Genomic DNA, 20,843 nt, shown 5'->3' on the forward strand with positions numbered 1-20,843 from the left:
CTGTGACAACCATGCCGGTAGGGGCCTGAAAACCAGCCAGTTGAGGTCCGCCGGGGGATCCATTGCCCCTACGGCCATCGCTGTAGCATGGCGTTGCGGAAAGAGTCCAAGTATGTTGCTACCGGCAACCTCATTTCCAGACTGTCATACTTGGAAAGATGGCCACTGTCTCCCTAAAGGAATTATATAGTTTTAATAATTTAACTTGGTTGAAACAGTCCACGATTTTTGACTCTGCCTACATGGTATATCGGATAAAATGCCCATGTGGCATGGTGTATGTAGGTATGACCACTCACAAAGCAAAAACCTGTTGGATGGAGCACAAGTCCAACATCCGTGCCAGATCAGAAAAATCCCCATCTGCCCAACACTTCGTACAAGAACGTCACACAGTGGCATTTACTGATAACATTATATTATTGGACCAACCTCCAGTTGGTTTGCAGCATAGGCTGGACAGGGTGGTGGATTACATTGTAGAGAATGGTTTGACTATAAATCCAGAGAAATCTAGAAATATTTCTAAAGAAGAACAGAAAGGGTAAGAGATTCAGATGGGCAATTAATGGCCAGTTGGTAGAGGAAGTTCCCCGGGTCATCGAACAAGGCTTTGAAATTACGAGAGTGTGACGTCCCAGTTAGTTTGTGCGTGCATGCGCGAGCCTCGTTTCAGGCCCGTGCATGCGCAGGGTTAAATAAACTGCGTAAGACGGCAGTTGCCGCCGGGACGCGCAAGCAGCAACAGCGTGTCCCGTGTCTCCTTACCTGTGTATGTGCGTGTGTGCATGCTGGTCGCGTGTGTGGGCCACCGGAGGCCTGGGTGCCCCCCACACGACACAACAACTGGTGACGAGGTGGGATACCGCCGTAGTGCTCGCCTCATATTCACGGCAGCGAAAATCGGCGACGCTACGTCGGATGGAAGCACGGACCCGACGGGAACATTCCGGCAATATCGAAAGGCAAGCACACAGCAGTAGCGGCCTGAAAGGGTGCTCGTGCGCTGCTGTTTAAGTGCTACCAAGCAATTGTTGGAACATTTGGTCGCCCCAGAGCCCTGAGGACGACTTTTCTCAACACAGACACCCCGTTAAGGAGTGCTGCAAGACACGACAAGGTGGTGGATGAGCCAGCAGCAATCTGAGGTACGTGTGAAATCAACCCCAGTCAGGTTTGCGGCCTCTGAGGCATTAAGAGGTGCCTGTGCGACTTGTGACCATGGCAGAAAGCGAGGATGAAGGAGGAACTGCGGCAGTAGCGACGAGGGCACAACAAGGGTCGTTGCTACTATTGCAAGAATCTGATGCATCAGGTCCCCCATCAAAATAAGGTCCAAAGTGGTTGCTATGGATCAAGAAACTTGATATGTATTTCACGGCAACAGTGATAACTGATGATGACGCAAGAAGGGCGACCCTGTTGTATTCCGCAGGTCTCGACGTAATTCGCATATATGAATCTCTGAACCTGCAAGTAACCACATATGATGCCGTCAAAGCTGCATTGGAGAATCACTTCATACCACTTTCCAACGTTGATTTCGAACGATTCCTGTTCTGCGGGGGAAAAACAGAAGGAAGAGGAATCCCTGGATCGATTTTGTGCCAGATTGCAGCTGATGGCCACCACGTGCCGATGGGACAATGAGGATTTGATGATACGCAATCAGGTCATCCAAGGGTGTTGATCCGGGAAACTACGGAGACAGATACTGAGAGAGCCAGGGTGGACTCTACAACAAATACTCGACAGTGGCAGAACGTATGAGCTGGCGGAAGCGAAAGGTGCCAGGATGGACGCTGCAGTGCGACCGGGCGCATCGGAGGATGCGTTTGCCATCGGCAAGTGGGCTGGATCGAAAGACAAATGGGGTCCGAGAAGGGAAGGGACTCAAACACCACATGTGTCTAACGTGATTTGCCAAGACTGTGGGTATGATTTGCCTCATTCGGAGGAGTGTCCAGCAAAATCAAGATCGTGTGGTAGGTGCAATGGACTGGGACACTATGCGAGAATGTGTCGGGCCCCTGCTCCCATCCCTGTGCAGAGAGGCCCGGCTAGAGTTCGGGGGAGTGGGTCAGGATGACAACGGAGCATCGCGGCCCTGGAGCAGGAAATGCAGAGACTACAGTTGGCCGAGAAGGAAGAGGAAGAGGACGACAAAGTATTCTTCATTTCAAACATTGCCTCTGGTACCAAGAGAAAGAGACAGCCCAAGTGTGTAGTGGACATACAAGGAGTGCCGACACAAGTGCTAATTGACACCGGAGCATCGGTCTGCGTACTGGCGGAAGAGCACTATCAGAAAATTCCAGGCCCTCCCGCACTGGACAGATCGGCGGCGAAAATATTCACGTTCGGCGGGGAAACTCCGCTGCCAATCAACGGCGTGTTCATAACTCCGGTATCCAAGGGTGGAAAAACGATCAAGGCAAGATTTTTTGTCACGGATGTGAATCCCCATTCATTACTCAGATGTGCAGCATCTGAAGCACTGAACCTGGTGCATTTCGCATATGAGGTGTATTTGACGGACATTGAATCACTGCTCTTCAAGTTTGGGGGTATTTTCGAAGGGGTCGGAAAGTTGAAGGCACCCCCTGTACGTCTGCACATTGACGATTCAATTCGGCCAACAGCCCTGAAGCATAGGCGGATCCCTTTTCATCTACGGGAGAAGGTGGAGGAGGAGCTGCGGTCGCTTGTCAACATGGACATCATTGAGAGGGTGGAGGGGCCTACGCCCTGAGTGTCACCAATAGTGGTTGCACCCAAGCCGAAACAGCCTGGCGCGGTGAGAATATGCGTAGATATGCGCCTCCCTAATGCCGCAATCAAAAGGGAAAGGCACTTGACGCCCACCCTGGATGACATCGTAGGGGAGTTACGGGGGGTGAAAGTGTTCTCTAAATTGGATCTGCGGGCTGGCTACCACCAGCTTGAGCTCCACCCAGACTTGAGGTTCATCACCACATTTACGACGCACAAGGGTCTCTACCAGTTCAAACGCCTGAGTTTTGGCATTTCGTCCGCCACCGAGGTGTTCCAAAACACCATCCGGGGAGCTTTGGCAGGCCTGAAAGGTGTGTTGAATATGAGTGACGATATTTTGGTGTTCGCCAACTCTGAGGCTGAACACATGAAAAGGCTTGAGGACACACTAAAAAGACTGCACGATCTGGGTCTCACTCTACACCGTCAAAAGTGCAAATTCTTTAAAGACCGAATTGGATTTTTCGGATTCATCTTTCACGCTGCCGGCGTATCGCCTGACCCGGCAAAGATCAGAGACATTCGAGAAGCCGCTGCGCCACAATCTCCTACGGAGGTAAGGAGTTTCCTGGGTATGGTGACGTACTGCGGGCGTTTCATTAAGAGCTTGGCCTCGCTGGCGGAACCGCTCAGGGCACTGACGCGAAATGATTCGGCATGGAAGTGGGACGCTCGAGAACAGGAGGCATTTCAAACCCTCAAAAATGCCCTGTCCGATGAAGACACGATGGCGTACTTCAATCCATCGGTGGAGTCCGAGATTGCAGTGGATGCCAGCCCTGTAGGTGTGGGGGCGGTGTTGCTACAGCCAGACGAAAGAGGGGACATGCGACCGATTGCATACGCGAGTAAAGCCCTTTCCAGTACCGAGATGAGGTACTCGCAAATTGAGAGGGAGGCCCTAGCCATCCTGTGGGGCTGTCGACACTTCCGCCTCTACATCTTGGGCAAGCCTGTCGTGGTGGTGACAGACCACAAACCGCTATTGCCCATATTGGCGGGAGTTTCGTCAAATCACCACCAAGAATCGAGAGGTGGATGTTGGCCCTCATGGAATACGGGTTGCGGCTAATATACAGACCGGGTACCAACAACCCGGCGGGCTATCTGTCGCGCCATCCCAACAAGGAGAATACGGAAGCAGAGAGCGGTGAAGAGGATTGCCAAGGTTTGCTCTGTCAGGTGGTGGAAGGGGCACTGCCAATGGCTCTCTCGAGACTGGCCATAGCGACGGAATCCTCCAAGGATGAGGTCTTCGCCATTATCAAAGCCGCGGTGAGGAGCGGAGATTGGAGGGAAGTGCTGCGCAATAACTCACGGCGCCACGAGGAGGCACGGAGGGACCTGCAAGCGCTCTGGCGAGTGAGAGACGAGCTATCCATCTCTGATGATGGACTCCTCCTCAGAGGGCAACAAATTGTCATACCACAGGCGCTAAGGAAAAGGGTGTTGGAACTGGCGCACATTGGTCATCAAGGGGTCGTCAAGACCAAGGCGAGGTTGAGGCCCAAGGTCTGGTTTCCAGAGTTGGAAGGCGAGGTTGAAATTTTTGTGAGAAGATGCCTGTCCTGCCAAGCGGCAACCCCAGGTGACAAGGCCCCGCCAATATGCTCCATGGAGCGCAGCACGAAGCCATGGGGGAGGGTGCATGTGGACTTTGGCTCGACGGGTCGAGGCATGTACTTTCTGGTGGCCATAGACCAGTGGTCGAGGTACCCGGAGGTCGAGGTGGTGGAGTCGACAGCCACAGAGTTCACCACCAGAGCGTTGGACAGAATGTTTGCGACGCATGGCTTCCCGGACATACTGTGTTCTGACAATGGACCCCCATTTACTGGCAGCCAGTTTGCCCAATTCCTCCGAAAAAGGGGAATACATCACCGCCGGGTGTCTCCACTATGGCCACGAGCTAATGGAGAGGCCGAAAGAATGATGCGGACGCTCAACAAGGTACTGAGGATTTCAGCCAGTGGGGGTGAAAATCTGCGGACGAAGCTCGTGGAATTTCTGAGGGAGTATCGAGCAACGCCCCACCAGTCCACGAGGGTTGCTCCCGCAGAGGCACTGTTTGGGCGGTGCCAGAGGGGAATGTTGCTGGAAGTGGAGGGCAGAGGACCAGGGGTCATTGACGACGTGAAAGTTCAGTAGGAACGGGAGTTGCCAACTAGAAGGAAAGCGAGAGGAGGGGCTTGCGAGAAATGGAAATGCAAGTTGGAGATTCGGTGCTGGTTCGGAATCGGCACCCGAAAGGCAAATTTTCTCTACCTTTTGAACCTCGCCCGTGGAAGGTAACGCATGTTAAAGGGACCATGGTGACGGCAGCGTGTGAGCGGGGCACCGTCACCCGCAACCGGTCTTTCTTCAAGAAAGTGGACATGCCGGATGGAGCCCAGACCCCGGGTGAGACTGTAGGTCCGGAAAGGAACCCCCGAGTGCACAAGGACGTGCCATCGAGCAAGAGCACTCCCGCTGGAGAGGGTGACCGACCCCTGCCGACGGTCCCGCCCCGGTATCCTGTCCGACGGGATTGCAAGCCACCGGTTCGTCTCAAGGACTACGACTTGGACTCAGGGGACTGAGCCTGTAGCAAGAGAGTCCGTTCCCGATTGGTGAGAAAAACGTGTTCATGTTTACCTGTTCAGGGGAGCCTGCGCACCCCTAGTGTTATACTGTTTCTTGTTAAAGAAAAAAAGGGATGTGACGTCCCAGTTAGTTTGTGCGCGCATGCGTGAGCCTCGTTTCGGGCCCGCGCATGCGCAGGGTTAAATGAACTGCGTACGACGGCAGTTGCCGCCGGGATGCGCAAGCAGCAACAGCGCGTCCCATGTCTCCTTACCTGTGTATGTGCGTGTGTGCATGCTGGTCGTGTGTGTGGGCCACCGGAGGCCCGGATGCCCCCCACACAACACAACAGAGAGCATCTCAGAAAAAGCTAAATAAGGACAGAGTGGAAACTAAGGTTTTAGGTTGTATGTCCCTTATGAAAATTATAAAAGCTAAGAAGTGTGCATACTCGCTGTGGCCCCTTTTGGGTTCTATCGGGCGAAAGTCATGGCGGCTGTAATGTAATGTTTAGAATTGGTTGAATTTAGTAATAGGAAATGGTTTGATACTCAGGAAGGGAAGATCTGGAGAGCAGTCCCTCAGTCTGTCCCTACAAGTGCCATCAGGCTGGAACTGTTTGTACAATCATTGTGGAACTACAATAAATGCCATAGATTGGGGCTTTACTTTAAAATTAGAGACAGGGTGAAGGCACTTTGGGCCTCATTATGAGTGTGCCATTGTAGTAATAATGTGCCGGTATTACTGCATACTGACACGTTACTTCAGCAGCAAACTCCAGGTTTGCAGGTGGGAGGCCTGATTTACCTCCAACCAAGAACTTGAGGTAAGTCAGGCACCCCAATGGCAAAAAACAGCTTGTATAACCGGCACCCCACATGGAGTCCTATGGAACGCCATGGGATGGGAATTAACCACACTTGCCGGCACTTGTAATCTGCCCGTAACAGTAATTCCATCTGGTGGTATCCACCAGGTTTCCCGGCAGGATACCACCAGACTTGTAATGAGGCCCATTTGTGTGTTATACTGATGGAGACAATGCTTGCAATATCGTTGAGGATACTTTTAGACCTGTGGACATCATGCAAAGGGTATGATATATCCTAGTCGGTAATGAAAGTCCGCCACTAAGATACGTTAAGTAGTAGTAACTTTATTCCTCATTACAGTGCGGTTCCTCATTTGGAGAGATTGTGAGTGACACCGGCAACACCCCGCCCGGCAGCAACTGTCATCTCAACCGTCACCCTTAGAATGTCCATATGCCATCCCGCACTGTGCGCTCTCACGTCCATGCTCCCATACAACACATTACGACAGGGTATCTGTTGGAAGCTAACGTTACCGTGGATTTGTCTTTGTTGAAAACGAAATCTAAGATGAAGGGCTGGGACAGAACAGCAGATGAAATGGATTTGATGAGACTGAAGTCCTATAAGGACTCCCTGTCCCAGTATACGATTTGGAGAGTTCTCAGACCGTATCTTGTGAACTTTCCTTCTGAGACAATACGTGTATAATGTCTGAGGTTTTGTTTACAGTGGGCCTCATTACACGGACGGCGGTGGACCAAGGTGCTGTTAGCAGCTTGGTCCATGCCGGTAAAATACTGGCCCCGCCTTGGTGGAAAGGGGAATTACCGTCCTATTCCAAGGTTGGTGGGGTGGTAATTCCCCCTTCCCCCATTGCCCTTTCCCATTTTTGCCCCATAGGGCATAATGGGAATGGGGAAGGTGCTAATTACAGCACCGCAAATTGCGGTACTGTAATTAGCTCCATGGTCCCTTTGCGGGTTGGTTTTTAACGCCTGCAAAAAGCAGGCGTTAAATTCTCCAACCCGCAAAGGGACCTCGTAGTAAGGCGGTAAGGGCTTACCCTTACCGCCTACCGTGTAATGAGGCCCATTGTCTTCCTAGATTGGAGGTAGTGGGTCCCAGACTGGGTATTCCAAGAAATGAGCGCACATGCAGGATTTGTAACACACAGATATGGACACGCTCTATCACCAAATGTGCCTTGTTTGGACAGAGGAGGATTTTTTATTTAGGGAAATGTGTACATTTTACTGCTGCCGTAATACCGGGCAATTTACGGTCAAGCGTATAAGAAGGAAATCGAGTGTCAATGACTGTAGCTGTAGTGGCTTTTTTTTATTTCGAAATGTTTATAAAAATTGGGAAATTTGAGAAGTGTAACTTATTTATTGAATGCTGTGTCGCTTGTTTTAGTTTTAAGCACCACTTAATGTTTATGGCCCTGCTTAATTAATGTGATGATATGGATTTATGAAATTGTTGAAACAGGGTTTTAAGTTGATGAAACTGTTGGACTGTTGATTGTAACTGTAGAAATTGTTGGATGTTTTTTGTCATTGCGTAAGGTTTGATTTTTAACCAAATACGCAATAAAAAAGAAATATGGGTGTATGCACAGGTTTGAGCATTTAGGGCCCAATTCACAGAAGCGTATTATAATGGGAAACCCCCATTGGAAAACGCTCTGTGAATCAGGCCCTGTTTGTGCCCATTCCCTGCTTGAATGAATCAGTGGGGTGATTGACATGCTTTCCACCCACTTTGCGAATCCTTTGCCCTGGTTTCACATGCTTTACGTGTGCACACATATCTTGTGCATTTCTTAGAATCCTGTACAGCTTTTTTGCAGAAGTATGGGATTTGCTTGTGCATTTTCTGGTGCATTGTTAACTTGCTCAGAAAACGTTATCATACTTATGTTTCCTCTCTGTTGTTGTTCTGTTGTCTAGTTTCAATTTCCTCGCACCTCCTCCACAAACCTCCCCTGTGCCGTATAAGCTACCCTTTATGCACGCTGGGAAGTGGAATGCTTGGAAAAGAACATCATTCTCAGTGCCTGGAAGGCCATTACTCATGTTTTCGTGCATTACTTTCTTTTGTGATAGAAGATGTATGCACAGTACCATATATGCAGTAATTCTGGGGGAAACTGAAATTGCAATAAACCTAATGCTTAATACTTCTGGATAATCCACTTGTAAACACTTCAAATTTGACAAGGTAAATAAACTGAGGCGCAGAGAATTAAAACAACCTGTCCAGGATCTAGCAATTTGGTCAGATGTGGAAGCTGGGAGCAAAACCCAGGTCCCCTGGTTTCACTACCCATGATTTGACCACTGGACCCCTTCTCTTTTCAGTGTTTATGGAGCATTCAGCAGTTTCTTCAGCTGCCCCTCACTTTGGAAGACATGGGCCCTGTGGTGATAGTCATTTCTCACGGATTACCGCTCTGCAGTGATGCCAGAAATCGCACCTACAGTTTCTGGACTATAGCGCCGCAGCCCACAGGCATCGGGGCGCATTACAACTAGACAAAGACGGAAAAGAAAGAGACAGGACGTCATGGTATCAGTACAATTTTGGAAGGTTTATAGCTCGTCTTGGTATTTAAGCCTTGCAAGCCTAGCTACAAATCCCAGTTCTATGTGATTTGTTCGAGATTACTGTGTCGAATTCGGCCCAAAAAAATTATTTTCAGGGTCGGATTGGCCCCACGGCCTTTCGGCCCGTGGCCGGGACTGTGGGCCGGTTTCTGGCCATGCCTGGGCCGGTTTGGAAGAAAAAAGAATTTCAACAAAAAATATTTTTGTTCTGACATTTAAAAAAAAAAAAAAGCCTTTTATCCTTCTTTGGTGGATACATGAGTACCAACACAGGTTGGGTGACATTGTATGCATATTTGTTCTATAAAAAAGAGCTTAAACCTAAGTGTTATACAATAACATATTATCATTGGTATTACCCAAACTGACCTTTTACAATTGACCTTCTGCACAATTGACCTTTATATTATTTTATGTATGTATTGGGTGATGGGTTTCGGGGGGTGTTTTGGATTGGGTGGGCAGTTGCAGGGGTTTCCCCCCGCATGTTTGTCCTAATTGACCTTCTAAATTAGGTCAATTCTCCCGAGGTCAATTCTCCCCAGGTCAATTGTGAAAAGGTCAATTAGTATACAACCTTATCATTTGGCCTTGGATGTCCGGTTGGATTCACAGTAATTTAGTGTACTGGTACAAAGCTATTTGATGCCACTTGCTGTTTTGTCAAGCGGTGAAAGGTCGTGTTTCATTGCTTCCCAGGATGTCTCTTTGGGGTGGGGTCAAATGATATCACCCCCAGTGATGTCATAAGAGGTCAAGGGTCGTGAGGCGAGGGGTGGTCCACTTTTTTTTTGGGTGACCAGGCCTATTTCTTGTCCCAGTCCGGCCCTGTTTCTTTTTTTTACATATAGCTGTAAATATATGCGGGAGGTGGGGGGAGACACCCCACAGCCCCCCGCTTCCTTTTATCTTAATTATGATGATTACCCCCACCTTTATTTTCAGCCACATTAAAAAAAATGCGACAAATTCGAATTCGACCAAATCTCTTGCGTTGCAATATTTCTATCCAGAAATCACTACATCTTCCTTGCTTTTGTTGCAAAATGCAAGCACTTCAAGCAGGAACCATTATGTACTTTTTTGCGGCATAGCTCGGACGACATGAAAAAAAATAAAACCATTAATGCGAGCCAGGTCGTTTTAGCCTTCAGGTAAAGAAATATAAACTGTAGTCAATCATAGCTCAATGATTTACAGTAATTTCCCATAAAAATGACTAAGCAGTGTAAATCAAACCTTTAGTAGACTCCTTAGCTGCCTGTGTCAAATGGGGCTGAGTCACCAGCGTCTAGGGTGGTAACCAAAGTGGAGTCCTGGTTGTGACTTTACAGACAGGCAGGCGCATTCCACTCCCAGAGACGCGGTGTGATCTTCGTCACAATGCGTTGACCGCACAGTTTCTTCTCCAACCAAATTATTTTCTTTTCATGGCAAATTACCCATGGAAGAATACAGGTGTGTGCCCCACAGAGTAATACTTAAATGACTCAGAGCATTAAAAAAGGAAAGGATATTGTCTCGGTTTAATTAAAAGTTATAGGCAATAAAAAGAGCTAGGATTTAGTCTGTACCCACATCGGGGTCTTGAGCCATTGTTTATGCATTCCAATATAGGGTTCTTTTTTTGTGTTCTCCATTTTCTCATTTGCTCGTCCGCAGTATGTCTACTTTAGATTTTTGTTCATTTGGGAGATTTAAAGTTTCCAAAATCTAAGAATTTAAGATGTATTGTGCATTAATTCAAATTACCATGTTCAGAGACATTTAAAAATGACAAAGGTAAAAAAGGAATCCTAAATCAGAATTAACCATATATATGTTAGATCTTGATGTCTTCATGGATGGGAAAATGGAGGACGTACCCCAGGGCCCCCACCCTGGGGGTGCCACGTGGACCGTAGGTGGGGGGCGAGGGGCACACAACTGTCACACACCTTTTCAAAATCGTGTGAAGTGTCCCACAAGAGTTTCACCTGCTACAGGCAATTTGTTTTCAATATCTCACTGATTAATTTAAAAAGTACATTTTCTTATTTTGCAAGAATTCAGCACGTTTCACATGTAGGAGCTCAGAGGGGTACAGTGAGTTTTTGAAAACAGCAAAGCAAGCCCAGGTCTATGGCTATAGTGGCTTCCGTTGCACTCTTTATCAGTCACTTCTGCTCCTGGGCCTGAGGCCGAATTGGGATCTGGCCTGGGAAGAAGTTTGGTTTGCTTGGCAACAAAACTACCATGTACCTATTTTCTGGCGCTCTTGTGCCCTGCTCCCACTCATTGGGCCTCATTCCAGGTCGGCCGGTCTGGTAAAAAAGTGCTGGTACTGATGTATACCAGCACTTTACCAGACCGGCCGACTACAGGTTTGCTGGTGGTGCACCTCAGTTCCATCGTTATGCAGTGAGTTTCAACAGTAACTAAGAGTTGCATTCATCTTTCCATCAATGGGCTGAGCGCTTCAGTATTGGGTGAAAGTCCGGATATTAACTTCGTTATTAGGGTGTGGCTCCATCTTTTTCAGGATGGCAGTGCTGCGCGCACTGGTGGGTGTGTGTGCGCGCGCGCGCGCGTGTGTGTGTGTTTAAGGTCACCGCTTAAAGATGAAACTTTGAATATAAAGATACCTCTTCTAACAGAAATGAGATCTACGCACATACTGTGCGGCAAGAACTAGCCTTGTACTACCACACCACCTGATACTAAAAGGTTTCATTGAAACAGGGGCATTGGCCCAGTGTAAATGTATCATGTAACAGTAGTTGATGATTGTAGCCACTAACCAATGTGCAACACATTTGATGGTCTTTATAACATAAGGAAAATGATACACATTGGGAGTGAGTTGGTAAAAGCTAAGATTTTGAATGAACAATGCTTTTGATGATCAAGGGATCAATAATTTGTATATCTAAATTTATCAATTTATTTTAGAATTGGTTTGATATCTTTCTAAACCTTGACAAAGCCGGATGAAGGGAAAAACATTAGCACGTGCCACCATTGGATGATGTTGGCTTAGGAAGGTTACATTATTAACATAGGACAATTTAGGACTGCTTATTTGCACGTAAAGACAGAAGATCATTTTTCAACAGTACATCTACTTTGTATATATATATATATATATATATTTTTATATAAATGCTTGAATTGAGCCTAATTAACACTGGCACACTTAACTATCTTGCACCGCTATCCTTTCTCTTACTGACTGAGTGAATATCACTCTTAGACATCTGCAGCTGTAAACACTATTATATATCTGATCCTCTATATTGCACTACTTTCAGAGTGATGCAGACACAATATTCACTCAACAGCCAAACCTACTTACTCGATACAATCAGCCCCATGTAGTTGGGCGATTGGGGCATCCCTGGTATTTACAGTGCTGTGAAGCTACTGGCACTGACCGTGATGTAGCATAATGTGCCAGGTCGCCTTTCGACTGTAGTGGGGCGCCAGAGCCATGGAGCTGTCTCGTTAGGTGTCTTTGCCCATCCCAACCACGCATTGAGAGAATAAGCATTCTGCAACATGGGATGAACAGATATGGCGCCCAAACATAGAAAGGGGTCACTCGCATGCATGCTGAATTTTGTAAAGTAGTCAGAACATATTTATTGGCACCGCCTGAGGCAAACCACAAGGAATTGAAATGGGTTTCATGCAGAAAAGGTCCAACTACAGATCCCCCCCAAAAATATCTTCCTTCCAAAAACATGTTGCCTTGATCTGTTCAATTGTGGACAGTTTTACCCTTAATTTACTGATCCCCTCTACCTTTCTGTGAAACCTTCTACAGTTTTCTAAACATATCCTTGAGTTAATATGTGTATATCTTGTCTGCATGGCCGAATAATCAATAATAAAAATCACATTGACGGCTCTGCTCAGTCTAATCCACAAATATTTTTCTTTGTATTAGAGTGTGGTTCCTTAAAACAAAATCCCTAACTCAATTGTTTTGTTGACATGACATTTTGAAATAAACTTTGAGGAAAAGATTGTCTCTGTTCTCAAAACTACATTATCGTTATGCATTAAAAGGAGACGTTCTTTGTCAGACAATGCTTGCCACTGGCTACACTCTGTATTTATGTTATGGCCACAATAAGCGCATTTGTGTAACGGCTCAAAGGGTGGCGGCAACAGTCTGTGTAGAATCCCAGCTGGAGTCCAGGTTAGAAAGCGTCTCTTCAACAGGAACCTTCCACCATGTTCGGTTATGAGGGTGTAGGCTGTAAACACTGAGAAGTGAACCTTTTATGAATTGTAAGATAGACGCTGTCCAGTTAAAGCATCGAATGAAAAAATATCGAATGCAAAAGGATCGACACAATAGGGCCGAAAACAAAAGGTTAAAACATTTTTTTAATTATATATATTTTTTTGGTTTTCGTATAGGTAAAAAAATGTTTTTTACCAAAAAAACGGGAGTTGGGGGGGAGACCCCCCCCAAAAAATGTAAAAAAACCCAAAAAATTCAATCCTTTTGTTTTTGGTACTTTTGAGGCGATCCTTTGACCATTCAACACTTTTTTTCGATCCTTTAACCTATAACCAATATAGGCTAGTAGGCTACTATCCAGCAAGTTGAATAGGTATTTACAATATCCATTTCACAACACTGGAGTGCCACATCTTGTTATCTTGTGAACCATAAAACACCATTTCACGTTGATTGAAGTTGCGACATCTTGTATTGGGATTGCATGCTTCCTTTAACATTTCCATAAACCTTCAAAGAAGGTTTAAATATCCCCAAATCTAGGACCTCTTTAGCGGAGCTGCTAAGTACATAGTGTTTGGATTGAGTGCTGTGATTCTCTGTTCCCGGCTAAGAAGATTTTACCATGGATGCAGTTTCATTGGTGGTGATGGTGCCATTTGCAGTAGATGTGCATGCCATACTTGGCAAGCCCAGGTGGGTGCAATGGGTGTGAGTGAGCGTCATGTGTATCCTCAGCACAGACCTTATCAATAATGGTGCCTGGGACGTGTTCCGTTACCAGTGCGCCTTTCCTTTGGCAACATTATTGCCAAATATGCTGTGCTATCTGGAACAGGTAGTGGGCGTTACTCCTTTTTTGTTGCTAAAATGCATCACTGTTGTATTTTCTATCATGATAAGAGACCATTTCCAACGATTTAGGTTTGGAAAATTCGACGTGCTAGATAGATTGCTATTATCTGTAACACAATTATGTGCATGTCCCTTTACTCCACTAGGAACTTTGTTATGGTTACATGAGGGTTGGGCACTTTATCAGGTCATCACAGTGTTCGGCTCTCTGTCCAACCTTTCTAACACGCGATAAACCTTTGGTGTTATAGCCACTAGAGCCACTATAGCCACTCCCAGTCCTGATCCACCTCAGCCATTGGTCTAGGTCCATGTAAATTCACAGAGGGAATCCGTTACTTTTGCACTTAGGTGTAAACATGTCTTCTCCATGCATTTTTGTGATTTGCATTTCAAACTGCACAAAGGAGATGTAAAAAGCAGGTGAAATCGCCCTTACACCTTTTTTTTGCACTTTGCAGTGCATACTGAGTAACCAATGCCTGCCATTTATGGAGCGCAAGCAGCAAGTATTTGTATTTATTTGAAGAACAGAAGTGACTTACAGTAAAACATTTACAGGTGGTGGAAGCATTCCCACGAAGGGTGCCTGTACAATAGCATAAAGAAGGGAACAAATAGTGAGCCAGTTTATGAGGGTGTACAAAAGTGGATATATACCAGAGACAAAACAAATCAAGCAGAAGAAAATCATGCTATATAATAAAAGGCCAGATGTATGTTTGTCTGAAGCTGTCATGTGCCTGCTTCACCTGTTATCATAGCTAGAGGGAGCTGTTGCCTTACGCATACAATAATAAAACTTCAAGTTCATCTTCCAGGTCAACAACATGTGTATTTCAACAATGATAATATACAATTAGCTGAAGAAAGAGGCCTAAGACAGGGATACCACTTTGACAGCATACTTCAAGTTGCATACACTAAGAAAATATATACATTTAAAAAAAAAAACACAAACAGAAATTCATTTGATTAAGCTGCTCAATGGAAATTTAACAAAAACAATTATCGGAAACCTCAACCCAACACAACTTTGGCCCGTTAACACAGGATTTTGCATTAGTATATATATATATATATATATATATATATATATATATATATATATATTACACAGCCACTACCCTGTAGTTATGGTTAAGTAGCTGTTCCCATAGGAAGAACACTTTTTGGGTGGCTTATAACTCCACTCCCCCTGGACGAATCCTCACCAAACTTTGCAGTAAAAGTATATGGGCCACTCTGCATTTTCCTGCAGAGTTTGGTGATGTTTGGTCCAGGGGGGAAAAGTTATAGGGGGGTCCCAAAACATCTTTTTTTCCCATAGACTGAATGGGGGAAAAAACTTTGCGCACGCCTACAGCCCAAACCGCTGGATGGATTTTCACCAAATTTGCGGCAGGAGCTTGGTCCCAAAAGCGTGCTTTTGTAAATTTGGTGACAACCTTTCCAGCAGTTTTCTTTAAAACGACCAAAAAGTATGTTTAAAAAAAGTAGTGATATCTATGTCCGCTCTGCGGTCACACTTCCCTGTTCGCTCCGCGGAGAAGATACCGATTGGCTAATTGGCAGCGGCATGTCCGCGGACATGTGACGCACTCGCTGATTGGATGTTGAAGAGCGTGAAGTGCGTCAGATTGTTTGTATGCATCCGCCATCTTTCATTCGTGTTTTGGTGTACGCGGACATCGCCGCTAAAACATATAAAACAACACAATCTTTCACTTGTTAAACTTATCAACTACTGTCTCGGAAGGTGAGTGTTTTTTTGTCATGAAAGTCATACGGTAGATTTCAAGTTGTTGCTCAATATAATGTCCGTAAAAGTACAGGCGAAGAATTACTGTGTCTGTGTTACAATGTATTTAAAGTAATATTGCAGCCAGACTGGCGCCCTAGAGTTTGAAATCTGAGGCAGCCACATGCAGTGTTTGATGTAAACAGCGGGTCTGCAAGTGTATGGGAGTACCAGTTCTCGTGAATGTGTTGAGACATGTTGTTGCAAAGTGAGAATGTATTTAGATTCTTAGTGAAGGTCACTAGGTTTGCTTTTTTGGTTGCGAGCTCAGGAGGCCCACGCATGGGACACAAAGTAGAAGGGTCAATTGTTTTTTGACCTTGAGCAAAAGGCAAAATTCACTAAGAATGCAGGGAGTGAAAGTTTGCAAAAAGGAACATTTGATAAGGTTATGCATTCTAAACGTTTGTAAGGCACATGTAACATAGGTTTATGAAGATTCACAAGCACTTTGGACTCTGAGTTTTACAAAGAGAATGGAGACGGTCAATATCGTATAAGTTTGCTTTTGACGACTCTACACCGGAACGAGGCTTCATTTCGTATTACCTGAACATTAATTTTGGCAATGTAACTGAAGTACTATCTTTCTGTGTAGTTGTCATTTATTTGTAGTTATGGAGAGTGCAGATTCTCAGCGTTTCTACACTATCACTAGATTCACCCATGTTCAACGCTACCATTTCTTTAAAATTTCATGTAGGACCACATCGATTTGTGTATCAGTTTCCACGTTCTTTTTGTCATTTTTGAAATTGTTTGCTGTGTGTAGTAATCGTTAGTTTACACTGCATGCCGAATTAAGAAATCAATAGATGTATTGTACTAAAGGTTGGGTACTAATACGTATTTTCTGTTATGTTTTGCTAATAGTTACATGCTGCCTTACTGTGATTGCCATGGATTCCAGATGCCCAGTTATGGATTTTTTCGACAGCAGATGCACATACTCGTAAACGCCTGGATCACCGTGACTATTTTTTGGGATGATCGTGCAGGACCCACGTGTCCCTACGCTGCACTGGTGCTTAGTAGTAACATAACATCTTTTATGGTGGTGTAGGCCCAACTTCATGCTGACGCCCTGGAATTCACTGTGCGACCGAAGTGGTTCCTTTATTGAAAACAAATTCTTTGTGTATGGGAAAAGAACAACGTGTGCATCACGATTAACATTTTACATCACAAGTGCAGAAACAATTTTGCAATTTGCTTGCATATGGGAATAGTCTGATGTTCTCGGACACTTTATTGTGAAATAAAAGTACTTTACAAACGTTTTGAAAACAAATACTTTGTGTATGGGAAAAGAACAACGTATGCATCACGATTAACATTTTACATCACAAGTGCAGAAACAATTTTGCAATTTGCTTGCATAAGGGAATAGTCTGATGTTCTCGAACACTTTATTGTGAAATAAAAGTACTTTACAAATTGTAAAGTGTTACTGTTTTCTTTTTAAAACTGGTTTATTATTTCATATTGTGATGTGCTATGTTGTAAGCCAATGTGTGTTCATTTTCAGGTTCTGCGTCACGGCACTTAGGTGGGCGCATTTGGCTACGCTGGAGAGGAATGTTACCGAGAAAGGTGTTAAATATCACTAGGGTTGGTTATTTGAGGGTCAGGGGCGGCCCATATGATTTAGTGACGTCAGCGTAATTTATTTTAGCCAGATTCAGCAATGGACAAGATTATCACAAGATGGAACAGCTGTGCTGTCAGATTTCATATGTTTCTAAAAGAGGAAAAATGAGGTAAGGTGCACTGAAAATGTTTGCGATAGATCAACGTTTGTAAAAAAATACATGGTCGAACCCTCGGGATAATAATATTTTCTGATCCTTACACTTGTGAAACTTATGAACTAATTTGTGGGGAGGTGAAGGTTAATGCTGATGGTTGGAATATTTCTGACGTGATTGCGAATGACTTTACAAAGTTTGTTGGGATTTTGTGCACACCTAATATGACAAATCATTTGTGTATTCTTTTGACAGTTTTGAAAAAAAAAAACCTGGGTGCATTTACAGTAAATTTGCGTAAGGCTGATTGGCAACGACCGAAAAGCATGGTGTTGGAGATGTGGCAGTGTTTTCGCATAATGTAGTTAAAAACAATAACGGCACACCTTCAGTCACTGAGGGGTAGGCTGTAGCCATGTGCCGTGGGTAGAATGTCGGGGTCATGGTATAAGGTCATGATCCGGACAATGCGGCTACTGTCCATTACCAGAAGGGACAAAACATAGGAATAAAGTGGCCATGTCCACCTGGGACTGTGTTTGTGGTAAAGTTTTTCCACATTAGGATACATTTGAAAGGGAATAAAAATGTGCTCATTGTAATATGCTCACAGGGTTTCCTTTCTGCTTTTTGCAGGCTGCAATGGAAAGCGAAGAAGAGCTCTGTATGAACACCCACCCTCCCTTTCTATGGTGGCCATCTTGGAAAAGCATTTTGTTTCCTAAACCGGGACGCCGGTTCCGGTTTAGGACAAAAAATCATCTTTTTTAGTAGCATGGGTTACTACTTTGGAAATCTAGATTGTTAATGGCATTCATCCCCCATTTTAGGGGTCGAAGGGGGGGTAATGATCCAGAGAACTCGTTATGCACTCTCGCTTCGATTGGGCTGATAACTTGGCCTGCTGGCCCTTTATCCACTGTTGTAGTCCCTGGAACGGAGGATGAACACTACAATATTACCATTAGAATAACACAAACTGCTAATGGAAATGTTGGAAAATCTTATTGCGTCTATGTACTTTACAACGAAATATAAAGTAGATGGAGTCTATGCATTTTTTTTTACTTCCATTTTTTAACTGTGAAAGGTGGATCATAAAGGAACATTTATTTTGTTTATGGATGCCTTTTTTTTGGGAGGACAGCTAAGAACAAAAGTTGTGGACGGAACTGAGGAAAGAAGCACCCAACAGCAATATGGAGGGGTAGGTGGATGGGGGAAAATGTTGTGCGCGTGTTATTTGTAAGCTGCAGGCCGTGTTTCTCTTGCTCCTTCATTACAGCAGTGGTGCTGTTTCTTGGGGAGGAGGGATGGCCTTAGCTGATGTCGTTTTAAGATAAATAGCAGTTTTGCTAAAAGTATTTACTGTGTACTAGATTGTTAATGGCTGAGTACGAATAGGTGAAGTGTGTATGGGTTTTCGAACACGTCACCATACTGTGTGCCAGCATATGGTCATGTGGCATTGTTCGGAAGGTGTGCAATGAAGTCAGATGTTCGTTTATATTATGGTTATGTGCCACTACTAGAAACCTATGAAATTCAGTAAGAAATGTTGTTAAAGGGATGTTATGGTTAAGTTGCGCTACTAAAAACCTATCAAATTCAGTAAAAAAAACGTTGTTGAAGGGACGTTATGGTTAAGTTGCACTACTAAAAACCTATGAAATGCACAAAAAAAACTTTGTTAACGGGACGTTATGGTCCCAAGTAAAACCGGAAAACCCTTGAAATTCACCAGTTATGGTAAGCTAAGCAACCATAACTTGCGCCACCATTGTGCACTGCTAAGACTAACACCCAGGACATGAAAGATGACATCACAAATGTCATTGATGACATCACTGATGACATCACATGTGTATTTATTTTTATAAAAACTCTGTAGAAGGGATTCTTATTATAATGTTTACCAAAAAGTGTCAAGGATAACTGGAATAAATATAATGTGCTACTCAGTGCATTGAGCAATGCATTAATAGAAATAGCATTCTATTATGAAGTTCTATCCAGTACACTAAGCTACTCATGCAGAAACATAGGCAGTGTGTGCAGCATACATGATGAAGGTGCAATATTCATGATATTGCCATGTTCAATAGTGAAATGATAATTGCTTTATTAGAGTTTTGCGTACTGTGAAACATGTAACAAGTAGCTAATAAAACCCACTTAATAGATAATTGCATTATTATAGACAAAACACAAAGAGACAACAACACATATAAATATGAGTATATACAGGGAAATTGAAGTAAGAAAAAAGCAGCAGTAACAGAAGAAAGTGTTCATAACCTAACTGATTACCTTTATGCAGATAAATAATTTCCTTGTTTCAAAGCTGCTACTTACCCTATGCATATGTATTACATGATTTGACTGGACCCTAAGGAAAGTAGTGTGAGTACAATGTATACAAATATGAGCAGATACAGGGAAAGTACAGTAATACAAAAACAACAGAACTATCAGAAAGTGCTGATAACCCTACTGATTATCTTTTTTTGCACAGAAAGGATTGCTGTCTTTGAAGCTTGTGTCTTCCCCTATGTATATGTTTCATATGATGTGACTGGACCCTAAGTGAATTGCTGTAAGAACATACTTGAAGGATAAGTGTACAAATATAGTACGTTTTCAATTTTTAGTTCCTGACTGTTACTGAAGAAAACTATGTGGCATAGATATGTCAAAAGGAAAAAAGGGGGAGCCAGACATGTGATGTCATCAGTGAGGTCATCAATGACATTTGTGATGTCATCTTTCATGTCATGGGTGTTAGTCTTAGCAGTGCATAATGGTGGCGCGAGTTATGGTTGCTTAGCTTACCAAAACTGGCGAATTTCAAGGGGTTTTTCGGTTTTACTTGGAACCATAACATCCCTTTAACAAAGTTTATTTTTACTGAATATATACATATATATTATTTGACCAAGCGTGCTATGTAGAGCGCAAAATGCGTTGTACCAGGACTTGCCCCACGGAGTCCTGCCTCTGTTTGTTTTGCTGTTGCTGATTTTAGTTCCCATTTAAACTCGTGCACATTTAATTTATTGTCCGGGTTCATTTTTTTTCCTTTTGGATCTCACTGACATTGTCTCCCGCACGGAGTGCGGTTTACCCTCCTCTGTTTTCTTATTGCATATATATTATATATATATATATATATATGTATATATATAAAAAACAAAGAAAAAGTGAAAGCAGGATACAGCTTTCTGGACGGCACTCTCCTCAGCGGTAAAGAATCACCCAGATACGTTTAAAAAAGGATCTCCATCAAATGTCCTTTATTCAACAGATATAGTGGACAAGTTGCTCAGGAGGGAACAAAACAGCTACGCGTTTCACCCTTACGGGCTTCGTCTGGTTGTATATATACATATATATTTGAAAACAGTTAACAATAAAGGGGGCAAACTAAAGAGGAGTTCTATTTAA

The sequence above is a fragment of the Ambystoma mexicanum genome, chromosome 2q, assembly GCF_040938575.1.
Source record: "Ambystoma mexicanum isolate Mex_15411 chromosome 2q, UKY_AmexF1_1, whole genome shotgun sequence".
NCBI classification, from domain to species: domain Eukaryota; kingdom Metazoa; phylum Chordata; class Amphibia; order Caudata; family Ambystomatidae; genus Ambystoma; species Ambystoma mexicanum.